This window comes from Arvicanthis niloticus (genome assembly GCF_011762505.2).
Source record: "Arvicanthis niloticus isolate mArvNil1 chromosome Y unlocalized genomic scaffold, mArvNil1.pat.X SUPER_Y_unloc_4, whole genome shotgun sequence".
In the NCBI taxonomy this organism is placed as follows: domain Eukaryota; kingdom Metazoa; phylum Chordata; class Mammalia; order Rodentia; family Muridae; genus Arvicanthis; species Arvicanthis niloticus.
Window position 1 is genome coordinate 1,544,748 of NW_023045021.1, and position 9,152 is coordinate 1,553,899.

General features: G+C 42.7%; 1 pseudogene; it reads right to left on the bottom strand.

The window, feature by feature from the left end:
• Positions 1-485: 485 nt before the first annotated feature.
• On the bottom strand, positions 486-7,808 carry LOC143441092 (igE-binding protein-like; annotated as a pseudogene).
• Between the last annotated feature and the right edge of the window lie 1,344 nt (positions 7,809-9,152).

Consider the following 9,152-nt stretch of genomic DNA (forward strand, 5'->3'; position numbering starts at 1 on the left):
ATGGCCAATTGGCCTTCAGTCTCCCTACTTAATAGGAGACTTAGGGGTTAGGCTCACCTTTACATATTTTAGAAAATGGTCACTGCTCTAGGTTTTCATATCATGCATGAAATGCCTCTAAATTCCAACTATCTCTACCTGCACTCCCTCCCTCAATGCAATCTCCTTACCCATGCTACTTGATCTTCTCATTCTTGTCCATCCCAGTCTACCAATACATTCTACTCTATTTCCCCATACCATGGACATCCATGTAACCTCCCCAGTCCCTTCTTCTATGTGACCCACGCAATTGTCTCACCAGCAAGAACGCAAGCGGGCACCAGGATCCTTCTGCAGCAAGCGTTTATTGCAATGGAAAGAGGAAGACCCCAAGCCCTGAAATGGCGCTGCCTATATACACCCTAGTCTCATCAAATCCTTCTGACCACTTTCCTTCAAGGTATAAAGATAATTTTCTAGACAAGTTAGCTACTCGTGTGTAATTACCATATTGTACACTGGTAATACACAGGGCGCCTAACCTTCTTTCGCACCCCAATTTTGCTAATAAGAAGAGAATCCAATCTTTCTTCTACTAAATCAATGCGCTGATTGACCACCATCAACCTACCTTTTAACTGGGCACTAGCAGAAGTATGAAGGTAAAATGCGTCTGCCACTGTTGCGGACAGTTGATTTAAAACTGCACCTGTTTGGACTGTGGTTGACATAGTGATTCCGGCGGCTGTAGCTGCAACCACACTAATGGAGATCGCCGTTATAATAGCTGTAGTTATCCCAAAATCTCTTTTTTTGTCTGAATAATGACAAAGTAGATGGGGTTTCCATGGGAACAGGCATCCATCGTGGCACTCTAGCAATCATAGCATGCCTTGCTTGTTCGGCAGCCCAACACTGAGACATTATGCAAGAATCATTAGTGCAATTTTCAAATGAGTAATTTGAAAGAATAAACAGGAAGGGGGATAGACACATACCGGGGTAGGCGAGAAGTCAATTTGCTTTTGAGTTTTATTAACCATAGTAATTTCTGTAGTAGAATTAACGTGTACACCTGAGGTTCCATCAGGTCCCTGAGTTGGTATCTTATGATACTGATAAAATTTGGAAATGCCATTAAAGAAGGCCTTTCCTGTGGTTCCACCCTGAATAAAAACCAATGGACTGAGACCTGTACAGCTACCATTAATTCCACACAGTAGCCATTTATGGAAAGGATGCGTCCCGAAATCTTGTATGAACATTCCCTGTTTCATATCCCATTCTCCCCCTGGGTCGGACCTCATATTGGGGGAGAAGGTTTGCCCAGCTAGTAAGAGAGGACTGACAATCAGACCAAGGAGGAATGTTTTCCTCATTATTTAGACTACAATGGGGAGCTATCCTAGTTTGAGGAGGATGTTCCTTATTAGTGGCTCCAAGCAATATAAAGGTACCATTGATCCAAATTGCCTCTTGCCAAAAGGTTTTGCTTGTAATGGTTATATCAGAGTTACTGGTTTTCTGGGTAGTGTGCAACCAGCCTCCTTGTTGGTCATCAAACATTCCCAAGGCCTGGCTTACTAACTTGATACAGCCTCCATCTTTCTCAAATTGGAAGCAGAGAGAGCCTTTCTCTATCAGGGAACGATTCTCTCCTAAAGGTGCCCACACAGGGTCATATGGGAGATATGGCAATTCCACAGTTTTGTTAGTTATAATAAACTTAGGGAAAACAACTGAATTATGTCTGATTGGCATAGGCTTTGGATAGGCAGATACTATAGCCCATCGTTGTTGTTCCCCCCACATACTGGGGATCCAAATTTGGAGGATCCAAATAAGGACTGAAAACGTCTACAGATGAATCCTTCAGGGGGTCATCTTCAGGTACCACGAGTCGTCGTGTCAGTTGCTCTGGTAGCAAAAATGGGTTGTCTTCTTCCTGTGGAAAAACACAAACAGTTCCCCTGGATCTTATTAAAATGGGATCCAGGCCTTTCCATTGACCAGTCAAGACATCTTTCCATTTGACCATCTCCTTTGGCCGGTCAGGCTCTAAACGATGATAGTCAGCCGCCATATGGCCCTGACTGTCCAGATTTAAAAAATTAAGAGTAAAGAGTGCTATAGAGATGGTTACTCATGGCACTGAGGGTAGAGCCTCCTCGACTCCCCCTTTTTGTTTTATTAAATAAGACTTGAGAGTGCGATGAGCCCGTTCTATAATGCCTTGTCCTTGAGGGTTATAAGGGAGACCCGTCAGGTGGGTCACCCCCATTTGGCGACAGAATTGTCCAAACTTTTGAGAAGTATAAGCTGGTCCATTGTCAGTTTTAAGGATTTTAGGCTTTCCCCAGGCACTCCATGCCTCAAGACAATGCTGAATAACATGGGCTGCTTTTTCTCTGGCTAATGGAGAAGCAAATATAATTCCAAAGCAAGTATCAGTGGAAACATGTAAATATTGCAATTTGCCAAAGGACAGGATGTGAGTAACATCCATTTGCCAAATCTGTAGTGGCCGGATTCCTCAAGGGTTAATTCCAACATGAGGCACAGGTAAGAATTGACAGCAATTTTGTCATTGAGTCACTATATCTCTAGCCTCTTTTCTAGTTATGTCAAATTGACAATGTAAAGTCTCAGCTGTCACATGAAATCTTTTGTGAAAGTCTTTAGCCAAGTCCAATTTTGGCGAGAGGGCAATCATAATCAACTTTGTGGCTCAATCTGCCAGATCATTTCCCTGGGACATGGGTCCCAGTAGACCCGAGTGAGCCCTAATATGTGTAATAAAAACAGGGAATCTTCTATTAACCAAGGTAAACTGAATCTTTTGAAAAACTTCTACAAGTCTACTGGATATCCTAATTGGCCAGCCACTTCTAAAACTTTAACTGCATTTACTACATAAAAGGAATCTGAAACAATATTTAAGGGACCTGCAAAATTTTCCAGAACTTCTAACACCACTAAACATTCCACAATTTGAGGTGAGGTTTCATGGTATTGTTTGGATGTGACTTTGTTATTAACCACATAGGTACCCACTCCTGTTTTTGACCCGTCTGTATAGACTACCATTCCATCTAGGAGTGTTTCCTGAGATACAATGAGTGGAAATACAATAGCTTGAGTTAAGACAAATTGTAAAATGGGATGTTTGGGATAGTGATTATCTATCTGACCATTAAAGGAAGTGACCAACACTGCCCAAACATCAGAGGTAGCAGTTAATATTTGGACTTGATGGGCAGTATAAGGCACTATTAAAACCCTAGGTTCCCTTCCAAAATGGGTAATGGCTGCTTTTAGCCCATGAAGGGCAAGCTGAGCAACAGAGTCTGGATAACATTCAATAATCTTTGCGGGAGAAGCATTGGGATGAATCCATAACAAGGGCCCATCCTGCCACGACACAACAGTTGGTAAGTGTCTAGTTTTAAAAACACATAAGTCAAAGGCTTTGGTTTCATCTATGCATTTTAGCTGGGCATCTTGTAAGGCATTTTCTACCACTTATAGGGCACGGCTTACAGCCGGTATTAAGGCTCTTGGTAAGGAAATATGAGCATCCCCTTCCAAAATATCAAACAAAGGTTTTAATTCAGCAGAGGGAATTTTCAGGAATGGTCTCAACCAATTTATATCACCCAATAATTTTTGAAAATCATTCAAAGTGTGCAAATGGTCTCTGCGAATCTCTAATTTCTGAGGAACTATTTTTTTTCTGGGTAAATGTTCCTAGAAAGGAGCCTATTTCTGAAATTTGAACTTTCTCAGTAGCAATATGCAGGCCCCACTGTCCCAGGGTTTTTAGTAATAAAGGGTATGAGGTCTGAAAAATAACTAATTCCTTATGGCACATAAGAATGTCATCCATATAATGGATCAGTAACAAGGAGGGAAATTGTTTCCTAACTGGCTCAAGGACCATTTGTACATACAGCTGACACATGGTGGGGCTATTGGCCATGCCTTAAGGCAAAAATTTCCACTGATATCTTTTGTCTGGTTCAAGGTGATTAACAGCAGGTAAGGTAAATGCAAATCTTTGCCTGTCTTGCAGGCATTAAGGAATGGAGAAAAACAATCTTTAATGTCTATAATTAAAATCCTCCATTGCTTAGGTAAAGCAGAGAGCAGAGGTAGGCCTCGTTGCATGGAGCCAAATAGCCGCATCTGCGCATTAATGGCCCTCAGATCATGGAGAAGTCTCCATTTTCCTGACTTCTTTTTTATGACAAAAAATAGGTGTATTCCAAGGAGAGGTGGAAAGCTCTAAATGACCAAGCTGTACTTGTTCTTTAATCAGCCTTGTAGCAGCTTCCAATTTCTCAGAGGATAGGGGCCATTGAGGAATCCAGACGGCCTCCTCCGTAAGCCAGGGTATGGGCATAGAACCCTCAATGGCAACTAGGGAAAACCCAAACCTTGTCTTCCTGTATTATTCTCTTGTGAGATTGGGCTTAACCTTCCTTGTTCTTTTCTGCCAAGGCCTTTTCCTTCCTTATATCCCATCCTTTTCATAATATCGATAGCTTGTTGAGTGTACTCACTAGTTAATGTTAATCCTAAGTCTTGTAAGATGTCTCTTCCCCAGAGATTAACAGGGAGAGGAAGCACATAAGGTATAAAGCTTCCTGTTTGACCTTCTGGTGCCTGCCAAGTCAATGAGCGTGAACTGGCTGTGGGGCTGGCTTCATATCCCAACCCTTGTAAGGAGTGGGATGATTGTGTAACAGGCCACGCCTTAGGCCACCAGTTGGAGGCAATAATACTTCTGTCAGCTCCTGTGTCCAAAATTCCAATACAGTTCTTCCCCTCTATCATTAATTGCAAGGTGGGTCTAGTTTAAAAGTCAACTACCAAGTGAGCAAAGTCAGTTCCTGAAGAACCAAGCCCATTGGCGCCTCTAGGCACCCCGGTGGATGGGAAACAATCACCCAAACTTGGAAAGACAACCAATTGAGCAATCCTATCCCCAGGAGAGATAGAAAATATGCCTTGTGGACAAGAGCAGAGAACTTGAAGTTCCCCGGTATAGTCTTGGTCTATCATACCAGGATGAACCACACGCCCCTTCAAGGTAAGAGAGGAGCGACCTAGAATAAGGCCGACACTTCCCTCAGGCAGAGGACCTTTAAAATCAACCGGGACAGGCTGCACACCCACATGTGGCATTAGTAAGAATTGGGAGGTGGAACGGAGGTCCAATCCTGCAGAGTCTCTTGTAGCTCTGCAGCTAGAGGTGTCCTCCAGTTGCCAACTTGTGTCCCATATTTTTGGGGGCCCTGGGATCTGGGGCCCAGAAACCCGTTTTTTGGAATACCTTCATCTCTTCCCACTGGTGGGGAATCATGTTGAACAAGCTTTCCTTGAATATCTCTAACTGAGTGACACTCATTAGTCCAATGATAACCTTTTCTGCATTTGGTACAAAGTTCTGGAGTTCTTTTTTGCGTGGAAGCACGACATTCTCGTTTCAAATTACCCTGTTTGCCACAGTTATAGCAGACTTTACAGCCTCTGGGACTTCGGCGGTTTTGGTTTTGTAAGATAGCTGCTGCAAGGCCTGCATTAGTAAGCGGGCCTCCAAGTCCTCAGCAAACCTTTATCCTGTCTGTCAACCCTTTGCTTCTTCTAGGAGTAATGACTGCCTTGCACTCTGGTGAGGCATTTTCATACACCAGTTGTTCTATCAGTGGTTTAACTCGCTCCAGGTCTCCAAAAATCCTGCCTGCTGCTTTTGTCATCCTAGCCACAAAGTCTGAGAATGGCTCTTGGGGGCCTTGTAATATTTTCGTTAGGTGTCCCCCGGCCTCACCTTTCTTAGAGAGGGCTTTCCATGCTTTAAGAGCGGCAGTGGAGATCTGACCGTATGCTCCCCAATCCTAGTCTGTCTGATTATTAACAAACTGTCCTTGCCCTGTTAACAATTCAAACATCCACTCTCTTTGATTGCCTTCCATATTGGCGTTGGCCCTTGCCTGTACTTGAGAAGCATCATGCTATATGGCTTTCCATTCCATGTACTGTCCCATATTAGGGAGAGCTGCTTTTACTGTATTTTGCCAATCATTCGGAGTTATCTCCATAGTGGCACGTCTCTTAAGCTGCATGACTGTAAAATTAGCATCAACTCCATTAACTGATTCAGCAAGTTCCTTAATAGGGGTATATTCTACTGGTGCATGGACGCGACCCCCCTCCACAGCCTCAAACACCGGAAAGGCTTGTAATAACTTTCTTTTATCTCCCTTTGAAAGGAAGGAGTCTGAACAGCACTTGTCCTCATAAGGCAGAGGGGCGCTGGGGACAATAGGTCGGGAGGGCGTAACAGGCTGAGAGGCCATGAGGTTCCTATCGCCTGTTTTCTTTTGCTTTCGATTTTGCAGCGGCGGCTGCTCATCTGGATGGTACCTTTCCTCCTCATAGCAGGCTGCCTCTTCATCTAAGTCTTCCTCCTCAGAGGGCCTTAGTTCCTCCGACTCAGAGCTACCAAGCCCTAAGGCCTCCCGTTCTTTTACCGGATAAAGAGGTTTCTTTTCTGGTGCCTTTTCTCCCTCCTCATGCTTCTCTCACAGGGCGTCCTTTCCCTTATCTTTTGCTTCCACAGACTGGGCATCTTTGGAAGGGTCTTTTTTCTTATGCATGCCTTTTCTTTTTTCTTTGTGAGCTCCCAAATTTTTATCCCACTTTGTTTCTGACATGCTGTCTTGCAACTCCTCTAACACTCCCTGGCCAACCGCTACAGTCGAGCGGCATTTCTCGTCCTGTAAACACGATCTCACTAGCTTCCACAATGTTCTAGTTCCAGGCTTTAATTTCCCATTCTACTAATCAAGTCACTCTCCAATTTGTCCCAGGAGGCGAGCATTAATGACTCTGAGCATATATACCAGCATATATACATCGTTGACCTCCTTCACAAACCCATCCAATGTTTTTGTAGAAACTTTTAATTCATGCTGTCGCAAGAGTGACTGAAGTTCCGTGATCACTGAATGTGAAGCTCCCATGCTGCTCTCTTATCTACGAGAGAAGCTGACACACAGAGAGGGGCACTGCGGCTTATCTACATCCATCTAACTGTGCCCAATGGCGGCAAGCCTTTTAACAAGAATATTTGTGGAAGCAAAATGAAACCAAAAGGAAAAGAATGAGGGCTGCTAGCACAATACCAAAACCTTCAAGAGCTCCTGCCAACTGGGGGAACAGATGAGACAAATCAAGACCAAACATGCCTCTCAGAGCTTACCTTTGTCCTGCAGTTCTGAATCCTCCCCGTGGATGGGGGTCTCCTCGGCACCGGCGATGGTGGGCGTCCCGGGTTTTGGCACCAGCTGTGACCCATGCAATCGACTTGCCAGCAAGAATGCACGCAGGCTCCAGAATCCTTCTGCAGCAAGCCTTTATTGCGAAGGAAAGAGGAAGACCCGGAGCCATGAAAAGGCGCTGCCTATATACACCCTAGAGCAGCGTGTTCACTTCTAATTGGTTGCTTGCTCATTACCCCGTATTACGGCCCCGGGTTGGGCAGTGACTTGGAGCACTTTCACCACTTGCATATGCGCAGTCCACTTATTACTTGCGGGAGCACTGGATGCCAGTGCCATCTTGTAATTGTGAACGTTGTCACCGCTCACCACAGCTCTCTACACTTCTATACCTAACTTCTGTGAATCTACAGACTGTAGACTACACATTACTTATATAGCATCGAATGTCTTAGTGTTTCTATTGTCACAAAACACTATGACGAAAAAGCAATTTGGGAAGAATAGGACTTACTTAGCTTACACTTCTTTATTGCTCTTCATCATTGAAGGCAGACAGAATAGAAACTGAAATGGTGCAAAAACCTGGAGGCAGAAGCTGATGCAGAGAACAGGGGTGTGTTCTGCATAGTGGCTAGTTCCACATGATTTGCTCAGTCTGCTTTCTCATAGAAAACTCAGAGACACAAATCCTGTGATGGTAGTACCAACAATGATCAGGATCCCTCCCTATCAATCATTAATTAAGAAAATGCCCTGCAGTCTTGCCTGCACAGCCTGATTTTAAGAAAGCATTTTTTCAATTGAGCTTCTCTGCTCTTGGATGATTGTACCATGTGTCAAGTTGACTAAAAAAAAAATTCCATCCCAGTTAATATCAACATATAAATCAATACATACCATATCTATCTTCCTGGGACTGTGTCATTTTACTCAGGATGGGTTTTTTTTTCTATTTCCATCAATTTGCCTGAAAATTTATGATGATGTTAATTTTTCTTGACACCTGAGTAATATTCCACTGTATAAATATACCACATATTCTTCATCAATTATTTATCTTATTGAGATATAGGTTGTTTCCATTTGCTGGCTTTTATGAAGGCAGCAGCAATTAACATGGTTGAGTAAGAGTCCTTGTAGGATGAAGCATTTTGGAAATCTTTTCCACCTATCAGGTGTCTCTGGATAAGTCCCCCTTTTGATTTATGATTTTGCTAATTGGGATATTCTCTCTTTGCCTTTTAGGTAATTTGGATAAGAGTTTGCTGATCTTAGCACTCTAGTAAAAGAACCAATACATTGTTTCGTGGAATTTTTTGTATTGTTCTTTTTCTATTTTTTGATTTCTACCCATAGTTTTATCATTTCCTGCCACCACTTCTTTTGGGTGTCATTTCTTATTTTTGTTCTACAGCTGTAAGGAAATGCAGACTGAGAGGACATTGCTCAGACTGCTCCATTACAGAATATATGATTTTTTGTGAGTTTTGATTAATTTCTTGGTTTTTGTCTTTGTATTGCAGTTTTCCTTCTATTATTCTCTGTAGCCTAGATTAGTGAAAATGTCTTCTTTAAATTTTGTTTTATTATAAAATACCTTTGTTTCTCCATTTTGGTGATTGAAAGTTTTCATGCATATAGTACCCTTGGCTTGCATTTGTATTCTCTTAGGGTCTACTGTCCAGTATCTTCTGGCTTCACATTTTCTGTTGAGAAGTTTGGTACAATTCAAATAGGTCTTCCTTTATAATATTACTTGGCCTTTTTCCCTTACCAATTTTAATATTCTTACTCTAGCCTCTGCATTTAGTGTTTTGATTATAATGTGATGAGAAGAATTTCTTTTCTGTTCCAATTTATTTACTGTTCTTTAGGCTTCTTGTA